Source organism: Neoarius graeffei, chromosome 25 (assembly GCF_027579695.1).
Source record: "Neoarius graeffei isolate fNeoGra1 chromosome 25, fNeoGra1.pri, whole genome shotgun sequence".
NCBI lineage: Eukaryota > Metazoa > Chordata > Actinopteri > Siluriformes > Ariidae > Neoarius > Neoarius graeffei.
The window spans coordinates 50,506,295-50,528,640 of NC_083593.1; the positions used below are offsets into that span (position 1 = coordinate 50,506,295).

Genomic DNA, 22,346 nt, shown 5'->3' on the forward strand with positions numbered 1-22,346 from the left:
AATGTTTGCGCGAAAGATTAATTATTAATGTCTATGTAATAGCAGCTTGTCTTTATCAAATAGGTTTGAATAAAGAGAAGCGAAAACAAGCTGTGTGATGTATTAGAGGCAGGAAAGGGCACAGGGTTCGAGGGTGAAAAAATACTGCTCTTGTTTTAGAGTGACCTGTGAAAGTGCGAAAGTGAGACGGCAGTGTTAAAACCAACCTCAGGAGGGAAAAGAAGAAGTGTACTGTGAGCCGAGCAAACACACGGTCAAAAGACGAGGTGCACACACACACACACACACACACACACAGGCAGGATTTATAGGCAAACAGAAAAAGCCTGTTGGAAAAGTAGGTGAAGTAAAGAGAGGAGGTAAAGCGCATGTTACTCACACCCCTGTGCGTGTGTGTGTGTGTGTGTGTGTGTGTGTGTGTGTGCGCGTGTATGTGTAATGACTCCCACACAATCAGCTCTTTTACAAGTAAAGTCTGGATTGAATGAAAGGATTAGTTATGTTAGCACTGAGAGCAGGAGTGTATTAGGAATACATACACATTTGACTGACTCTCTCTCTCTCTCTCTCTCTCTCTCTCTCCCATCTCTACCTCAGTGAGTCAAACCTCTCATCATGCTTCCCATCTCCTCCTCACCTTCTTAATCATCCCATCTTTCTCACCCTTTCCTTCGATTTTCTTCCCCTTCTTCTCCTGATCTTCTTTTTTCTCCTACTCACCTCTTTTCCAATTCTTTCTCTAACCCTCATTTTCTTCTTCTCTGTTCCTCCCGTCCTCCTTCCCTTTTCATCTATTATCAATTTGTCCTCTTCTAATCCCTCACCTTCTCTCCTCATCCTCTCCTCTCTTTTCTTCTTTCTTCAAAGACATGCAGTTAAGTTAACACGGGACGGCCTTGGGTTGAAGTGCCCAAGAGTGGCGCCGCACACATACGCAGTGGCTTTGCTTTCCTATGATGAACTAAATTTCGTTGTACATTTGTGCAATGACAATAAAGACATTCTATTCTATTCTATTCTTCCCTAATAACCTTTCCATCACTCCTCTTCTGTCTTTTCTCTGTTTTGCCTCTTTTTTCCCCCCTCCATTCTTTCCTCCAAGGACCTAATCTGTTTCTTGGATGTTCTACAACACTATAAACTGATAAAAAGTATGACGTTGTTCTGAGATTAATTTAAAAAAAAAACCATGAAATTGTTCTGAGATTAATTAAAAAAAAACATGAAATTGTTGCTGCATTGCTGTAGTGTGTGTAAGAGGAATAAAACACATCAGGACTTGCTGTTATTGGAAATTAATCAATTTCATGTTGCAGTAGCAGCAGTAACTCTGCTTCATGTTGGCTCGCATCACTCCAACATGTTCTGTTGTTGATTATTTTCCCGTAACAGCACACTTGAAGTGTTTTATTCCTTACATTAGGTGCATGCAAATGTATCTAATATTTCTTATCATAAGATTACTATTAATCGATGATAACCCCATTACTGGTTTTAAATGTTCTTATTCTACGGGCAGTCTCTATAATTTAGTCTATTATTATTTTGCCAAAAGTTAATTCAGCTTGTTAAGATGCTAAACTGCCCCCGTCATGTGGTAATGGCAAAACTACATCAACATGAGTCACGTAGGAATCACATTTCTTTCTAAACACATGACGCGACATTTTTGTAATTTCTCTGCAACCCGCCAGTCAACCCACCGAAGAAGAAGAACTTGAGGAAAAGTTCAATTTCTATGCCATCATTTTAAATGGATTCTAATGATGTATATTCTCTATTTTGTATTTTCTACATTGTAGAACAATACTGAAGATATCAAAACTACAAAATAATATCTGGAACATATATGGAATTAAGTGGTAAAGGAAAAAAGTGTAAAAAAAAAAAAGGCTGATATTTTAGATTCTTCAGCGTATCCAGTGTTTCCCTTCATGACGCTTTACACGCTATTGGTATTATCTTAACCAGCTTCATGAGGTCATCACCTGGAATGCTTTTCAATTAACAGCTGTGCCCAGAGCATTTTTTAAGGATTTTCCACTAGGAGACCAACTGGTCTGGGCAATACAATCACAGGCCCCAGAGTCCATGCGGCTGCACCGCTGCGGCATATTCTGTGATGCAAATTGCCGCATTACGAATCCTCGTTTCAGCCAGCATAATATCAACATAGTTAATGCAGTGCCAAGTTTTCCTTGTTAAATGTATACAGTGGTGCTTGAAAGTTTGTGAACCCTTTAGAATTTTCTATATTTCTGCATAAATATGACCCAAAACATCATCAGATTTCCACACAAGTCCTAAAAGTAGATAAAGAGAACCCAGTTAAACAAATAAGACAAAAATATTATACTTACTCATTTATTTATTGAGGAAAATGATCCAATATTACATATCTGTGAGTGGCAAAAGTATGTGAACCTCTAGGATTAGCAGTTAATTTGAAGGTGAAATTAGAGTCAGGTGTTTTCAATCAATGGGACGACAATCAGGTGTGAGTGGGCACCCTGTTTTATTTAAAGAACAGGGATCTATCAAAGTCTGATCTTCACAACACATGTTTGTGGAAGTGTATCATGGCACGAACAAAGGAGATTTCTGAGGACTTCAGAAAAAGCGTTGTTGATGCTCATCAGGCTGGAAAAGGTTACAAAACCATCTCTAAAGAGTTTGGACTCCACCAATCCACAGTCAGACAGATCGTGTACAAATGGAGGAAATTCAAGACCATTGTTACCCTCCCCAGGAGTGGTCAACCAACAAAGATCACTCCAAGAGCAAGGCGTGTAATAGTCGGCGAAGTCACAAAGGACCCCAGGGTAACTTCTAAGCAACTGAAGGCCTCTCTCACATTGGCTAATGTTAATGTTCATGAGTCCACCATCAGGAGAACACTGAACAACAATGGTGTGCATGGCAGGGTTGCAAGGAGAAAGCCACTGCTCTCCAAAAAGAATATTGCTGCTCGTCTGCAGCGTGCTAAAGATCATGTGGACAAGCCAGAAGGCTATTGGAAAAATTTTTGTGGATGGATGAGACCAAAATAGAACTTTTTGGTTTAAATGAGAAGCGTTATGTTTGGAGAAAGGAAAACACTGCATTCCAGCATAAGAACCTTATCCCATCTGTGAAACATGGTGGTGGTAGTATCATGGTTTGGGCCTGTTTTGCTGCATCTGGGCCAGGACGGCTTGCCATCATTGATGGAACAATGAATTCTGAATTATACCAGTGAATTCTAAAGGAAAATGTCAGGACATCTGTTCATGAACTGAATCTCAAGAGAAGGTGGGTCATGCAGCAAGACAACGACCCTAAGCACACAAGTTGTTCTACCAAAGAATGGTTAAAGAAGAATTAAGTGAATGTTTTGGAATGGCCAAGTCAAAGTCCTGACCTTAATCCAATGGAAATGTTGTGGAAGGACCTGAAGTGAGCAGTTCATGTGAGGAAACCCACCAACATCCCAGAGTTGAAGCTGTTCTGTACGGAGGAATGGGCTAAAACTCCTCCAAGCCAGTGTGCAGGACTGATCAACAGTTACCGCAAACGTTTAGTTGCAGTTATTGCTGCACAAGGGGGTCACACCAGATACTGAAAGCAAAGGTTCACATACTTTTGCCACTCACAGATAAGCAATATTGGATCATTTTCCTCAATAAATAAATGAGCAAGTATAATATTTTTGTCTCATTTGTTTAACTGGGTTCTCTTTATCTACTTTTAGGACTTGTGTGAAAATCTGATGATGTTTTAGGTCATATTTATGCAGAAATATAGAAAATTCTAAAGGGTTCACAAACTTTCAAGCACCACTGTACTTACATGGTACCTGGTTAATTAATTGCAACTGATTGAACCAAATGATGAGACATAACTTGGTTTAAAATTTGGTCTCCCAGTGAAGCTGGCTTGGCATTGACTAGGAGACCAAATCTGGCCACTGGGAGACCATTTGGTCTCCCAGTAACTATGTTAAAAAATGCTCTGGCTGTGCCTCATCAAAAGTTAATTAGTGGACGAGTTTCTTACCTTAATGCATCTGAAATCATCAAACAGTAAATAATAAAAATACTCAATAAATAAATAACTCTATTCCGCAACTGTAGTAATCCATATTATATCAAGAACCGCTCAACTAAGTAAAGAGAAACAACATCCATCATTACTTAAAACATGAAGAAGTGTCTTTTAATTAATAAAAGTAAAGAAAAAACATTGAATTAGAAGGTGTGTCCAAACTTTTGATTAGTTCTGTCTACTTGAGAGTTTCTACAACATTTTCAACAATTTCTGAAATTTCTACAAGATTATACCCTGTTCAAACCAAAACAAGACCGTCAATGACGGCGTAGCTCACTCCAGCCCCGTCTAGTCCAGAAGGAACGATTTAAAGTGGGCCACCTTGCGCAGTAAATGTTGCAAGCTATATAAACTATATAAAAGCTATATATAGAAGCGATATCCACCCTAGGAATACCGACCTATTTGCCAGAAAGAATCCAAAATGGCGAGGAATTGACTGAGAAGAAGCGATTTTTGTTGCTTATTAAGGCTTAATTAGCCTATAACTTCATTAATAATTGTAATGAAGCAAATCTGGGTAGAAGTTATATGCACCCTAGGTACCCCGACCTTTATGCCAGAAAGAATCAGAACGGGTGAAGAATTGAGGGAGAATTAGGGATTTGTGTGGAAACTGTTTGTTAGGGCTTAATTACTCCATATCTTCATTATTATTAATTGCAATTATGCAAATGTGGGTAGAAGCTATAGTATATGCAGCCCAGGCAGACCGACCTTCCTGCCAAAAAGAATAAAAATCGGTGAAGAATTGAGAGAGAAGAAGCGATTTTCGTGAAATGTGGACGACGCCAGACGGACAACGGACAACACATGATGGCATAAACTCATCACCTGTTGGCCGGATGAGCTAATAATGATTGGATTGGGTAAAGTGCAGCAAATTTAAACAGGAGATAACGCTTGGAAACATTAGGTAGTTGTAGTTTAGCTCAGTGGCTAATGTTTGCTAGACAGATTAGACTGATATTTGAAATGGACAGTCCATCTTGGGTGTGTGTGTTAGTCAGGACTGTGATTCTGTTTCTGTTGCTTCTTATTGCATACTTTTGTTTATTAATTTTGGCTAGTTCTTATTGTGTAATTTGACGACATAGAAATGTATAACAGTGTTTTATTCACTTGTGTTTCTTTATTTTTTGTTATTAATTTTTGTGAATGGAAATGTTTGCTTTAAAAAAAAACCCACTTTTGTCCCATTTCCATTTTTGGCTTTTTTTTTTTTTTTTTGGTTACGCGCCTCATCGGCTATCAGCTCATGTACGACTCAATTTCATGGAATAACTGTTAATTAACTTGTTTCGGAGTCATTCCACAACATCCATCCATCCATTATCTGTAGCCGCTTTATCCTGTTCTACAGGGTCGCAGGCAAGCTGGAGCCTATCCCAGCTGACTATGGGCGAGACGCGGGGTACACCCTGGACAAGTCGCCAGGTCATCACAGGGCTGACACATAGACACAGACAACCATTCACACTCACATTCACACCTACGGTCAATTTAGAGTCACCAGTTAACCTAACCTGCATGTCTTTGGACTGTGGGGGAAACCGGAGCACCCGGAGGAAACCCACGCGGACACGGGGAGAACATGCAAACCCCGCACAGAAAGGCCCTCATCAGCCGCTGGGCTCGAACCCAGAACCTTCTTGCTGTGAGGCGACAGTGCTAACCACTACACCACCGTGCCACCCCATTCTACAACATGAAATGGATTAAAAAAATATGACGTGACATGATTTAATAATGAAAAACTTGTCAGTGTTGTTAAATAGCTGTGGTATAAGAGGAATAAAATACTTCCGGACATGCTGTTGTATTAAAATGAATCCATTTCAGGGGAACTCGGCTTCATCCTCGTCTTGATTATGTTCCTATAACAGCATATCCCCCAGTTCTTTATTCATTACGTCTCACAAATGGATAAAGTCTTCACTAACACACTGTAAGTCCCAGTCTGATCCATTGGCTGAAGGCACTGAGGATGATAATACAACACAATACAACTCACAATGGATTATTTATTAGCTTTTGATGATTAATTAAGTAGAAAGCAAGCTTCTGGACTCAGGAACATCTTTGTCCTACAGATCGTATACAACTCAACACAGCCCTGCAGATAGGGTTAATTACACTAAAAGCCTGCGGATGTGTTCAAGAACTGTCTAGTTAGCAAATAAGGATAATTTATCCCAGTTTCATTATTCTCTGAACTCCAGTCCTGCTGGCTTTGTAACACACACAGGAAATGATGCAGGATTTTTTTCCACCATTGGGTTTTTTTTAATTTTATTTTATGGAGCCTCTGAGCTAATCGGATCTGTTCAGACCTCATGCCTTCACGGGTACTTTTATGCACTTCTGTGCCTGATATTAAATCCATGTTATTCATGTTATAACTGTTTATCAACTTAGTTTTTACTTCTCATTTTGCACGGATTACAAATCGCCACATCCTGCTCTGTAATACATCATCAGATTGGACACACGAAGCATTGACACTGCTGTTATGGCTTCTAGTGTTTGCATGCATCAGTTTAAAAGCACCGAGTTTTTCACATGTTAATGATCTGACTGGCATCAGCACGTGGAAACCCTGAGTAATCTTACACACTCACACAGTCTTACACACTCACACAGTCTTACACACTCACACAACCTTACACACTCACACAGTCTTACACACTCACACAACCTTACACACTCACACAGTCTTACACACTCACACAGTCTTACACACTCACACAACCTTACACACTCACACAGTCTTACACACTCACACAACCTTACACACTCACACAGTCTTACACACTCACACAGTCTTACACACTCACACAACCTTACACACTCACACAACCTTACACACTCACACAGTCTTACACACTCACACAGTCTTACACACTCACACAACCTTACACACTCACACAGTCTTACACACTCACACAGTCTTACACACTCACACAACCTTACACACTCACACAGTCTTACACACTCACACAACCTTACACACTCACACAGTCTTACACACTCACACAACCTTACACACTCACACAACCTTACACACTCACACAGTCTTACACACTCACACAGTCTTACACACTCACACAACCTTACACACTCACACAACCTTACACACTCACACAGTCTTACACACTCACACAACCTTACACACTCACACAGTCTTACACACTCACACAACCTTACACACTCACACAACCTTACACACTCACACAGTCTTACACACTCACACAACCTTACACACTCACACAGTCTTACACACTCACACAACCTTACACACTCACACAGTCTTACACACTCACACAGTCTTACACACTCACACAACCTTACACACTCACACAGTCTTACACACTCACACAGTCTTACACACTCACACAACCTTACACACTCACACAGTCTTACACACTCACACAGTCTTACACACTCACACAACCTTACACACTCACACAGTCTTACACACTCACACAGTCTTACACACTCACACAACCTTACACACTCACACAGTCTTACACACTCACACAGTCTTACACACTCACACAACCTTACACACTCACACAGTCTTACACACTCACACAGACTTACACACTCACACAACCTTACACACTCACACAGTCTTACACACTCACACAGACTTACACACTCACACAGTCTTACACACTCACACAACCTTACACACTCACACAGTCTTACACACTCACACAACCTTACACACTCACACAACCTTACACACTCACACAGTCTTACACACTCACACAACCTTACACACTCACACAATCTTACACACTCACACAGTCTTACACACTCACACAACCTTACACACTCACACAACCTTACACACTCACACAGTCTTACACACTCACACAACCTTACACACTCACACAGTCTTACACACTCACACAACCTTACACACTCACACAACCTTACACACTCACACAGTCTTACACACTCACACAACCTTACACACTCACACAGTCTTACACACTCACACAGTCTTACACACTCACACAACCTTACACACTCACACAGTCTTACACACTCACACAACCTTACACACTCACACAGTCTTACACACTCACACAGTCTTACACACTCACACAACCTTACACACTCACACAACCTTACACACTCACAGTCTTACACACTCACACAACCTTACACACTCACACAATCTTACACACTCACACAGTCTTACACACTCACACAGTCTTACACACTCACACAACCTTACACACTCACACAATCTTACACACTCACACAGTCTTACACACTCACACAGTCTTACACACTCACACAACCTTACACACTCACACAGTCTTACACACTCACACAGTCTTACACACTCACACAGTCTTACACACTCACACAACCTTACACACTCACACAGTCTTACACACTCACACAGTCTTACACACTCACACAACCTTACACACTCACACAGTCTTACACACTCACACAGTCTTACACACTCACACAACCTTACACACTCACACAGTCTTACACACTCACACAACCTTACACACTCACACAGTCTTACACACTCACACAACCTTACACACTCACACAGTCTTACACACTCACACAGTCTTACACACTCACACACCCTTACACACTCACACAACCTTACACACTCACACAACCTTACACACTCACACTGTCTTACACACTCACACAGTCTTACACACTCACACAGACTTACACACTCACACAGACTTACACACTCACACAACCTTACACACTCACACAGACTTACACACTCACACAGTCTTACACACTCACACAACCTTACACACTCACACAGTCTTACACACTCACACAACCTTACACACTCACACAGTCTTACACACTCACACAGTCTTACACACTCACACAACCTTACACACTCACACAGTCTTACACACTCACACAGTCTTACACACTCACAACCTTACACACTCACACAACCTTACACACTCACACAGTCTTACACACTCACACAGTCTTACACACTCACACAACCTTACACACTCACACAACCTTACACACTCACACAGTCTTACACACTCACACAACCTTACACACTCACACAACCTTACACACTCACACAGTCTTACACACTCACACAGTCTTACACACTCACAACCTTACACACTCACACAACCTTACACACTCACACAGTCTTACACACTCACACAGTCTTACACACTCACACAACCTTACACACTCACACAGTCTTACACACTCACACAGTCTTACACACTCACACAACCTTACACACTCACACAACCTTACACACTCACACAGTCTTACACACTCACACAACCTTACACACTCACACAACCTTACACACTCACACAGTCTTACACACTCACACAACCTTACACACTCACACAGTCTTACACACTCACACAGTCTTACACACTCACACAACCTTACACACTCACACAACCTTACACACTCACACAACCTTACACACTCACACAGACTTACACACTCACACAACCTTACACACTCACACAGTCTTACACACTCACACAACCTTACACACTCACACAACCTTACACACTCACACAGTCTTACACACTCACACAACCTTACACACTCACACAATCTTACACACTCACACAGTCTTACACACTCACACAGTCTTACACACTCACACAACCTTACACACTCACACAGTCTTACACACTCACACAACCTTACACACTCACACAATCTTACACACTCACACAGTCTTACACACTCACACAGTCTTACACACTCACACAACCTTACACACTCACACAGTCTTACACACTCACACAGACTTACACACTCACACAACCTTACACACTCACACAGTCTTACACACTCACACAGTCTTACACACTCACACAACCTTACACACTCACACAACCTTACACACTCACACAGTCTTACACACTCACACAGTCTTACACACTCACACAACCTTACACACTCACACAACCTTACACACTCACACAGTCTTACACACTCACACAACCTTACACACTCACACAGTCTTACACACTCACACAACCTTACACACTCACACAACCTTACACACTCACACAGACTTACACACTCACACAACCTTACACACTCACACAGTCTTACACACTCACACAACCTTACACACTCACACAGTCTTACACACTCACACAACCTTACACACTCACACAGTCTTACACACTCACACAACCTTACACACTCACACAGTCTTACACACTCACACAGTCTTACACACTCACACAACCTTACACACTCACACAGTCTTACACACTCACACAACCTTACACACTCACACAGTCTTACACACTCACACAACCTTACACACTCACACAACCTTACACACTCACACAGTCTTACACACTCACACACCCTTACACACTCACACAACCTTACACACTCACACAGTCTTACACACTCACACAACCTTACACACTCACACAGTCTTACACACTCACACAGTCTTACACACTCACACAACCTTACACACTCACACAGTCTTACACACTCACACAACCTTACACACTCACACAACCTTACACACACAGTCTTACACACTCACACAACCTTACACACTCACACAGTCTTACACACTCACACAACCTTACACACTCACACAGTCTTACACACTCACACATCCTTACACACTCACACAACCTTACACACTCACACAGTCTTACACACTCACACAACCTTACACACTCACACAGTCTTACACACTCACACAACCTTACACACTCACACAACCTTACACACACAGTCTTACACACTCAGACAACCTTACACACTCACACAGTCTTACACACTCACACAACCTTACACACTCACACAACCTTACACACACAGTCTTACACACTCACACAACCTTACACACTCACACAACCTTACACACACAGTCTTACACACTCACACAGTCTTACACACTCACACAACCTTACACACTCACACAACCTTACACACTCACACAGTCTTACACACTCACACAACCTTACACACTCACACAACCTTACACACACAGTCTTACACACTCACACAACCTTACACACACATAGTCTTACACACTCACACAACCTTACACACTCACACAATCTTACACACTCACACAGTCTTACACACTCACACAGTCTTACACACTCACAAAACCTTACACACTCACACAGTCTTACACACTCACACAACCTTACACACTCACACAATCTTACACACTCACACAGTCTTACACACTCACACAACCTTACACACTCACACAGTCTTACACACTCACACAGTCTTACACACTCACACAGACTTACACACTCACACAACCTTACACACTCACACAGTCTTACACACTCACACAGTCTTACACACTCACACAACCTTACACACTCACACAACCTTACACACTCACACAGTCTTACACACTCACACAACCTTACACACTCACACAGTCTTACACACTCACACAACCTTACACACTCACACAGTCTTACACACTCACACAGTCTTACACACTCACACAACCTTACACACTCACACAGTCTTACACACTCACACAACCTTACACACTCACACAGTCTTACACACTCACACAACCTTACACACTCACACAGTCTTACACACTCACACAACCTTACACACTCACACAACCTTACACACTCACACAGACTTACACACTCACACAACCTTACACACTCACACAGTCTTACACACTCACACAACCTTACACACTCACACAGTCTTACACACTCACACAACCTTACACACTCACACAGTCTTACACACTCACACAACCTTACACACTCACACAGTCTTACACACTCACACAACCTTACACACTCACACAGTCTTACACACTCACACAACCTTACACACTCACACAGTCTTACACACTCACACAACCTTACACACTCACACAGTCTTACACACTCACACACCCTTACACACTCACACAACCTTACACACTCACACAGTCTTACACACTCACACAGTCTTACACACTCACACAACCTTACACACTCACACAGTCTTACACACTCACACAACCTTACACACTCACACAGTCTTACACACTCACACAGTCTTACACACTCACACAACCTTACACACTCACACAGTCTTACACACTCACACAACCTTACACACTCACACAACCTTACACACACAGTCTTACACACTCACACAACCTTACACACTCACACAGTCTTACACACTCACACAACCTTACACACTCACACAGTCTTACACACTCACACATCCTTACACACTCACACAACCTTACACACTCACACAGTCTTACACACTCACACAACCTTACACACTCACACAGTCTTACACACTCACACAACCTTACACACTCACACAACCTTACACACACAGTCTTACACACTCACACAACCTTACACACTCACACAGTCTTACACACTCACACAACCTTACACACTCACACAACCTTACACACTCACACAACCTTACACACTCACACAGTCTTACACACTCACACAACCTTACACACTCACACAACCTTACACACACAGTCTTACACACTCACACAACCTTACACACTCACACAGTCTTACACACTCACACAACCTTACACACTCACACAGTCTTACACACTCACACAACCTTACACACTCACACAACCTTACACACTCACACAGTCTTACACACTCACACAACCTTACACACTCACACAACCTTACACACACAGTCTTACACACTCACACAACCTTACACACACATAGTCTTACACACTCACACAACCTTACACACTCACACAGTCTTACACACTCACACAGTCTTACACACTCACACAACCTTACACACTCACACAACCTTACACACTCACACAGTCTTACACACTCACACAACCTTACACACTCACACAACCTTACACACTCACACAGTCTTACACACTCACACAACCTTACACACTCACACAACCTTACACACACAGTCTTACACACTCACACAACCTTACACACTCACACAGTCTTACACACTCACACAACCTTACACACTCACACAACCTTACACACTCACACAGTCTTACACACTCACACAACCTTACACACTCACACAACCTTACACACACAGTCTTACACACTCACACAACCTTACACACACATAGTCTTACACACTCACACAACCTTACACACTCACACAACCTTACACACTCACACAGTCTTACACACTCACACAACCTTACACACTCACACAACCTTACACACTCACACAACCTTACACACACAGTCTTACACACTCACACAACCTTACACACTCACACAGTCTTACACACTCACACATCCTTACACACTCACACAACCTTACACACTCACACAACCTTACACACACAGTCTTACACACTCACACAACCTTACACACTCACACAGTCTTACACACTCACACAACCTTACACACTCACACAACCTTACACACTCAGTCTTACACACTCACACAACCTTACACACACAGTCTTACACACTCACACAACCTTACACACTCACACAGTCTTACACACTCACACAACCTTACACACTCACACAACCTTACACACTCACACAGTCTTACACACTCACACAACCTTACACACTCACACAACCTTACACACTCACACAGTCTTACACACTCACACAACCTTACACACTCACACAACCTTACACACACAGTCTTACACACTCACACAGTCTTACACACTCACACAGCCTTACACACTCACACAACCTTACACACTCACACAGTCTTACACACTCACAGTCTTACACACTCACACAGCCTTACACACTCACACAACCTTACACACTCACACAACCTTACACACTCACACAGTCTTACACACTCACACAACCTTACACACTCACACAACCTTACACACTCACACAGTCTTACACACTCACACAACCTTACACACTCACACAGTCTTACACACTCACACAACCTTCCACACTCACACAGTCTTACACACTCACACAGTCTTACACACTCACACAACCTTACACACTCACACAACCTTACACACTCACACAGTCTTACACACTCACACAACCTTACACACTCACACAACCTTACACACTCACACAGTCTTACACACTCACACAACCTTACACACACAGTCTTACACACTCACACAACCTTACACACTCACACAGTCTTACACACTCACACAACCTTACTGTCAGGACTAGGACTGTTTTGGCCTCTAGAGGCCGCTGTTATTTCCTTTTCATGTCGTGTTTATTTTGGCCTCTAGAGGCCGCCACTGTTCCTGTGTTTTGTGTTTGTGTTAATTGCCTAATTATCTTCACCTGTGTCCTTAATTAGTTTGTCTATTTATACCCCTGAGTTCAGTCCTCTTGTCACGGAGTCTTTGTGCTGTTATGTTTATCTCCAGTTTCCTTTGTACTGTGTTTTTTGATCTTCTTAGCTTTTGAATTTTTGCACTTTGCTTTTCTTTTGGATTATACTCTTTGGTTTTTTTTTTGTCTTTTGTTTTGCCCTGTATATAGTGTATATAGTTTAAATAAACCTTTTGATTCTTTTTCTACTTCCGCCTCACGCCTCTGCATTTGAGTCATCCCCCTGGTGGCCTAGTGGGGGTTTGCTGGATTATCACACCAACGAACCAGGTTCGAATCCCAGCAAAACCCTAACAGAAAGACTCCGTCATGACCGACTCAGCAGAGGCTGCTTCAACTGTCTACCCGGCCAACCTTCAGGGAATTATGGCAGCTTTGACACGCTTCGGAGCGACCATGGACGCTCATGGACGTACGCTCACCAGCCAACGTGAGGCCCTCGCTCGCCACGAGGAACTGCTTCAGCAAATTGGGAAAACCCTGGCACAGCTGACATCTCTGCCTGCATCTCCTGCTCCTGATCCAGTTCCTGCTCCTGATCCAGCTCCCACTCCTGCTCCAGTGCCTCCTGCAATGCTGCCTTCTTCACCTCGCGAACCCAGCCTTCCTGCACCACAGAGGTATGACGGCAAGCACAGTGAGTGCCGAGAGTTCCTTACCCAGTGTCAACTCACCTTTGAGCTTCAGCCTACCACCTACACTACGGATCGCCGCAAGATTGCCTTTGTGATCACCTTATTAGCTGGTAAGGCGCGAGCCTGGGCTACTGCTATCTGGCAAAGACAGGGACCTGAGTGCTTTGATTTCCAGCTGTTTTCTGAAGAGATGCTTCGGGTCTTCGATCAGGCAGACATCAGTACCGACGCAGCCCGAAAGCTCATGTCCATCCGGCAAGGAGGAAGCGTCGCAGATTACGCCATCTCGTTCCGAACACTCGCAGCAGTAAGTGGATGGAACGAGACTGCCCTGGTGTCAGCCTTCCACCATGGTCTGTCTGACCCCATCAAGGACGGTCTGGCCTCTATTGGATGCCCAAGTGACCTCGAAACCCTCATCTCACATGCTATTCGTCTGGACAACAGGATGAGAGAACGCCACCAAGCCTTGAGCCCCCCCAGCCTCCCTACCTCTACCTGGAGACCGTCTACCTCCTTCAGTGACTGTCCAGAACCCATGCAAGTGGGTCGTACTCGCCTCTCCGCATCTGAGAGGGAGCGCAGAAGGAGGGACAAGTGCTGCATCTACTGTGGCAAGCCTGGTCACTTCCGAGCATCATGTCCCGAACTCTTGGGAAAAGGACCGCCCCGTCCAGCCAAGGGAGGGTTGTGACGGGGCCTACCCTCTCTCCCGGACTCCCTGGCCAAGGAATCTACATCCCGGTCTCCATCTCCTGGGGTGAGTCTGTCCACTCTTGTCAAGCTTTGATAGACTCAGGGGCGGCTGGGAACTTTATGGATATTCACTTTGCCCAAAGCATCAATATTCCGACTGCACCTCTTGAAGTCCCACTGTCTGTGTCTGCCCTCGATGGCCAAGCGTTAGGTGATGGAAGAGTCACCCAAGTTACTTCTCCAATTTTCCTCCAGTCTCAAGGTCACAAGGAAGAAATATCCCTGCACCTGATTCCTTCACCTGAGTTCCCAGTTATTCTAGGCCTTCCTTGGCTTACTCGCCACAACCCTCGCATAGACTGGGTAACAAGCCAGGTTGTGGAATGGGGCCCTGCATGCCATGCCTCTTGTCTGCTCTCTAGCTCTCCTGTGTCTCCTGTCGAGCCCCCTGATCTCACCGAGTTATCTCAAGTTCCCACAGAGTACTGGGATCTCAAGGAGGTATTCAGCAAGAGCAGGGCCGCCGTTCTTCCTCCGCACCGGGCCTACGACTGTGCCATCGACTTGCTCCCTGGGACTACCCCTCCTCGTGGCAGACTGTTTTCACTCTCTCAGCCAGAACGCAAGGCCATGGAGGAATACCTCAAAGATGCCCTGGTCTCTGGGTTTATTCGACCCTCCACTTCACCTGCTGGAGCCGGCTTCTTCTTTGTCGGCAAGAAGGATGGGGGGCTCCGACCATGTATTGATTACAGGGGCCTGAATAAGATCACTGTGCGCAACCGATATCCCCTTCCGCTGATGTCCACAGCTTTCGACCTGCTCCAAGGCGCCACCATCTTCACCAAGTTGGACCTACGGAACGCATACCACCTCATCCGTATCCGACAGGGAGACGAGTGGAAGACTGCCTTTAACACCCCGTCTGGGCACTACGAATACCAGGTGATGCCCTTCGGACTCACCAACGCACCAGCTGTTTTTCAGGCCCTAATCAACGACGTCTTAAGGGACATGATTAACCTATACGTTTTTGTCTACCTCGACGACATCCTTATCTTTTCCAAGACCGTGCAGGAGCACCGCCACCATGTCCGCCAGGTTCTCCAGAGGCTGCTACAGAACAATCTGTTCGCCAAGGCCCAGAAATGCGAATTTCATGTTCCCGAGGTCTCCTTTCTGGGATTTATTGTACGGACAGGCCAACTCCAAATGGACCCTGCCAAGACCCTGGCCGTCCGGGACTGGCCTACTCCCAAGTCCGTTAAGGAGGTTCAGCGGTTCTTAGGATTCGCTAACTTCTACCGCAAGTTCATCAGGAACTTCAGTTCTGTGGCAGCACCCATGTCAGACCTCACCAAAGGGACAGGTGGATCTTATGGCTGGTCTCCTCAGGCAGAAAAGGCGTTCAAAGACCTCAAGGACCGCTTCTGCACGGCACCCATTCTGGTTCTCCCGGACACCTCCCAACCATTCATCGTGGAAGTGGACGCCTCGGACAGTGGTGTCGGCGCGGTGCTCTCTCAACGTTCGGAAGGAAAGCTGCACCCCTGCGCTTACTTCTCCCACCGCCTGAGTCCTGCTGAGTCCCGGTACGATGTGGGGGATCGAGAACTGCTAGCGGTCAAACTGGCCCTTGAGGAGTGGAGGCACTGGCTGGAGGGAGCACAACATCCATTCCTGGTTTGGACTGACCACAAGAACCTGGAGTACCTCCAGCAAGCCAAGAGACTGAACCCTCGACAGGCTAGGTGGGCCCTGTTTTTCAGTCGGTTTGACTTCACCCTCTCATACCGCCCCGGCTCCAAGAACACCAAACCTGACGCACTGTCCAGACTGTTCTCTGCCACTAACAGGGAGAATGAAGTCGGGCCTATTATCCCTGTGTCCCGGATTGTGGCCCCTGTCCGCTGGGGTATTGAGGAGGCTGTCCGACGAGCCCAACGCCAGGACCCCGGTCCTGGGACGGGGCCACCAGGCCTCTTGTACGTCCCACATCAAGCCCGGGCCAAGGTTCTCCAGTGGGGTCACTCTTCCCCTCTCACCGCCCACCCGGGAGCTCGGAGGACCCTGGACTTCCTGAAAAGACGCTTCTGGTGGCCTAACATGGAGCAGGAAGTAAGGTCATTTGTCCTGTCCTGTGAGGTTTGCACCAGAACCAAGAACCCACGACAGCGTCCCCAGGGTCTCCTGCATCCTCTGACCATTCCCCGGCGTCCCTGGTCCCACGTGGCAGTCGACTTTATCACGGGTCTCCCTGAGTCACAAGGTAACACGGTCATTTTGGTCTTAGTTGACAGATTCTCCAAGGCCTGCCGCTTCATACCACTGTGCAAACTCCCCTCTGCTCTTGAAACTGCGAAACTTTTGTTTAATCATGTCTTCCGAGTCTTTGGTCTTCCACAGGACATCGTCTCAGACCGAGGGCCCCAGTTCTCCTCCCGAGTGTGGCACAGGTTCTGCAAGGTCATCGGAGCCACTGCCAGCCTCTCCTCTGGGTTTCACCCACAGTCCAATGGTCAGACGGAGAGGCTCAACCAGGACCTGGAAACCACCCTGCGAGGCCTGGCTATGGATAACCCGACATCGTGGAGCACCTGGCTGCCATGGGCGGAGTACGCCCACAACACCCTGCAGTCATCGGCCACCAAGCTGTCGCCATTCCAGTGCCAATTCGGGTTCCAGCCACCTCTGTTCCCGGACCAGGAGGAGGACGCGGGGGTGCCCTCGGTCAACCAATATGTGAGACGGTGTCGCAAGACCTGGAGCAAGGTCAGGAAGACCCTCATACAGACCTCCAGAACCAACCAGACTCAGGCCAACCGCCATAGAAGACCTGCACACGCTTTCCGCCCTGGGCAGCGTGTTTGGCTGTCCACTAAGGACCTTCCACTGTGGGTGGAGAACCGCAAGCTTGCTCCTCGCTACATTGGCCCCTTCAAGGTGGTGCGCAGGGTGAACCCTGTCTCCTACCGGCTCCAGTTGCCCCGGACTCTGAGGATCAACCCCACTTTCCATGTTTCCCTGTTACGGCCCGTACTGACGTCTACGTATGCCCCTGCCCCTAGGAACCCCCCACCCCCCCGCATCTTCCAGGGGCAGACTGTGTTCACTGTGAATCGCCTGCTTGACTCCCGCCGGGTCCGCGGCGGGTTGCAATATCTGGTGGACTGGGAGGGCTATGGTCCTGAGGAGCGCTGCTGGGTTCCTGCTCGGGATGTCCTTGATAAAGAACTATGTCGGGACTTCCATTCGGCCCATCCGGATCGCCCTGGGAACGTCAGGAGACGCTCCTAGAGGGGGGGGTCCTGTCAGGACTAGGACTGTTTTGGCCTCTAGAGGCCGCTGTTATTTCCTTTTCATGTCGTGTTTATTTTGGCCTCTAGAGGCCGCCACTGTTCCTGTGTTTTGTGTTTGTGTTAATTGCCTAATTATCTTCACCTGTGTCCTTAATTAGTTTGTCTATTTATACCCCTGAGTTCAGTCCTCTTGTCACGGAGTCTTTGTGCTGTTATGTTTATCTCCAGTTTCCTTTGTACTGTGTTTTTTGATCTTCTTAGCTTTTGAATTTTTGCACTTTGCTTTTCTTTTGGATTATACTCTTTGGTTTTTTTTTTGTCTTTTGTTTTGCCCTGTATATAGTGTATATAGTTTAAATAAACCTTTTGATTCTTTTTCTACTTCCGCCTCACGCCTCTGCATTTGAGTCATCCCCCTGGTGGCCTAGTGGGGGTTTGCTGGATTATCACACCAACGAACCAGGTTCGAATCCCAGCAAAACCCTAACACTTACACACTCACACAGTCTTACACACTCACACAACCTTACACACTCACACAACCTTACACACTCACACAACCTTACACACTCACACAGTCTTACACACTCACACAGTCTTACACACTCACACAACCTTACACACTCACACAACCTTACACACTCACACAGTCTTACTCACACAACCTTACACACTCACACAACCTTACACACTCACACAGTCTTACTCACACAACCTTACACACTCACACAGTCTTACACACTCACACAACCTTACACACTCACACAACCTTACACACTCACACAGTCTTACACACTCACACAACCTTACACACTCGCACAGTCTTACACACTCACACAACCTTACACACTCGCACAGTCTTACACACTCACACAACCTTACACACTCACACAGTCTTACACACTCACACAACCTTACACACTCACACAGTCTTACACACTCACACAGTCTTACACACTCACACAACCTTACACACTCACACAGTCTTACACACTCACACAGTCTTACACACTCACACAACCTTACACACTCACACAGTCTTACACACTCACACAACCTTACACACACAGTCTTACACACTCACACAACCTTACACACTCACACAGTCTTACACACTCACACAACCTTACACACTCACACAACCTTACACACTCACACAGTCTTACACACTCACACAACCTTACACACTCACACAGTCTTACACACTCACACAACCTTACACACTCACACAGTCTTACACACTCACACAACCTTACACACTCACACAGTCTTACACACTCACACAGTCTTACACACTTACATAACCTTACACACTCACACAACCTTACACACTCACACAGTCTTACACACTCACACAACCTTACACACTCACACAACCTTACACACTCACACAGTCTTACACACTCACACAACCTTACACACTCACACAACCTTACACACTCACACAGTCTTACACACTCACCATTTAACACACAGCAGTTCACACCGGACACACTGCAGTGACTGCATGGGCACTCTCTCTCTGCTCTTTATTTCTGTCTGTCTGTCTGTCTGTCTGTCTGTCTCTTTCTCTCTCTGTTCTTTATGTCTCTGTCTCTCTCTTTGTCTCTTTCTCTCCGTCTCTGCTCTTTACGGTATCTCTCTCTCTCTCGCTCTCTCTCTCTCTCTCTCTCACACACACACACACACACACACACACACACACACACACGATGTGTTTGTTTATACCAATGACAGGAACTTTACACACACACACACACACACACACACAGTAAGACTCTCTGTTTTTCTTTTTCTCTCTTCATCTCCGGTGTGTCATTCTGGGTGTGTTTGGAGGAAGTGTGTGTGTGTGTAAAGTTCCTGTCATTGCCATAAACAAACACATTTTGTATGTGTCGTGTGTGTGTGTGTGTGTGTGTGTGTGTGTTTGAGAGACAGAGAGAAAGAGAGAGAGAGAAAACTAAAGAGCAGAGAGAGAGAGAGAGAGAGAGAGAGAGACAGGAACAGTGAGAGAAAGAGAGAGGGAGAGAGTCTCAGACAGACAGAGATAAAGAGCAGAGAGAGAGAGAGAGAGAGAGAGACAGGAACAGTGAGAGAAAGAGAGAGGGAGAGAGTCTCAGACAGACAGAGATAAAGAGCGGAGAGAGAGAAAGACAGACAGAGAGACATAAAGAACAAAGAGAGAGAGACAGACAGAAATAAAGAGCAGAGAGAGAGAGAGACAGGAACAGTGACAGAGAGCGACAGAGAGAAAACTAAAGAGCAGAGACAGAGAGAGAGAGATAGAGAGAGAGAGAGAACTAAAGAGCAGAGAGAGAGACAGGAACAGTGAGAGAGAGAGACAGGAACAGTGAGAGAGAGAGACAGAGAGAAAACTAAAGAGCAGAGAGAGAGAGAGAGAGAGAACTAAAGAGCAGAGACAGAGAGAGAGAGACAGGAACAGTGAGAGAAAGAGAGAGGAAGAGAGAGTGTCTCAGACAGACAGATATAAAGAGCAGAGAAACAGACAGACAGACAGACAGACAGACAGACAGATACATAAAGAACAGAGAGAGAGACAGACAGAGATAAAGAGCAGAGAGAGAGAAAGACAGACAGACAGAGAGACATAAAAAACAAAGAGAGAGAGACAGACAGACAGACAGACAGACAGACAGACAGACAGAAATAAAGAGTAGAGACAGACAGAGAGAGAGACAGGAACAGTGAGAGAGAGAGAGAGAGAGAGAGAGAGAGAGAGAGAGAGAGAGAACAGAGGCAGAGACACACCTCCTCTCTGTCCTGTGTACTTTAACAACTTCCTCCCTCTTAAACTGTTTCCTGTCTGCAGGGCAAAGATGGCAAAATCTCTGTCCCTCTCTCTTTCTCACCTACTCGCTTCTTCTTCTTCTCTTTTTAGAGATCCCTTTCTGCCTCTCATCCCGCTTTCTCACACTTTCTTTGTCTCTGATTCTTTCTCTCCATCTCTCATGTTCTCACACTTTGGCTGATCTTCCCCCCTCTTTCTAACGGTTTTTTTTCTGTCTCATTCCTTTTCATGTTCTCACATCCTTTCTGTCTAAAGCAGTTCCTCGTCCACTGTGTTCACTCACACAGCTAATAAAACTACACGGGGCAACAAACTAAAGGATTAAAACAGTGTTTATTCATTTCGCTGGCAGGCTCTGTGTCCACTCGTCCTCTCAGAGAGAAGCGTCACTACAAATCAACACACGGCCCTTCTCACTGATCACCTTTATCATGTGAGGAAACATTTCCATCCTGATGGGTGTGGTCTCTTCAAT

General features: G+C 45.2%; 1 protein-coding gene across 2 annotated transcripts in view; it reads right to left on the bottom strand.

Moving 5' to 3' along the window:
- csgalnact1a (chondroitin sulfate N-acetylgalactosaminyltransferase 1a) overlaps window positions 1–22,346 on the bottom strand; it is an 83,864-nt gene that overhangs the window by 56,512 nt on the left and 5,006 nt on the right. Inside the window, exon 1 of one of the 2 annotated variants that reach the window (XM_060908913.1) lies at window positions 20,525–20,657. The exons of the other annotated variant lie outside the window; for it this stretch is intronic. The gene's annotated coding sequence lies outside the window, so the exon portion shown is untranslated. Of the gene's footprint in view, window positions 1–20,524; window positions 20,658–22,346 lie in introns of those variants that run through there. 2 annotated transcript variants of the gene reach the window in all.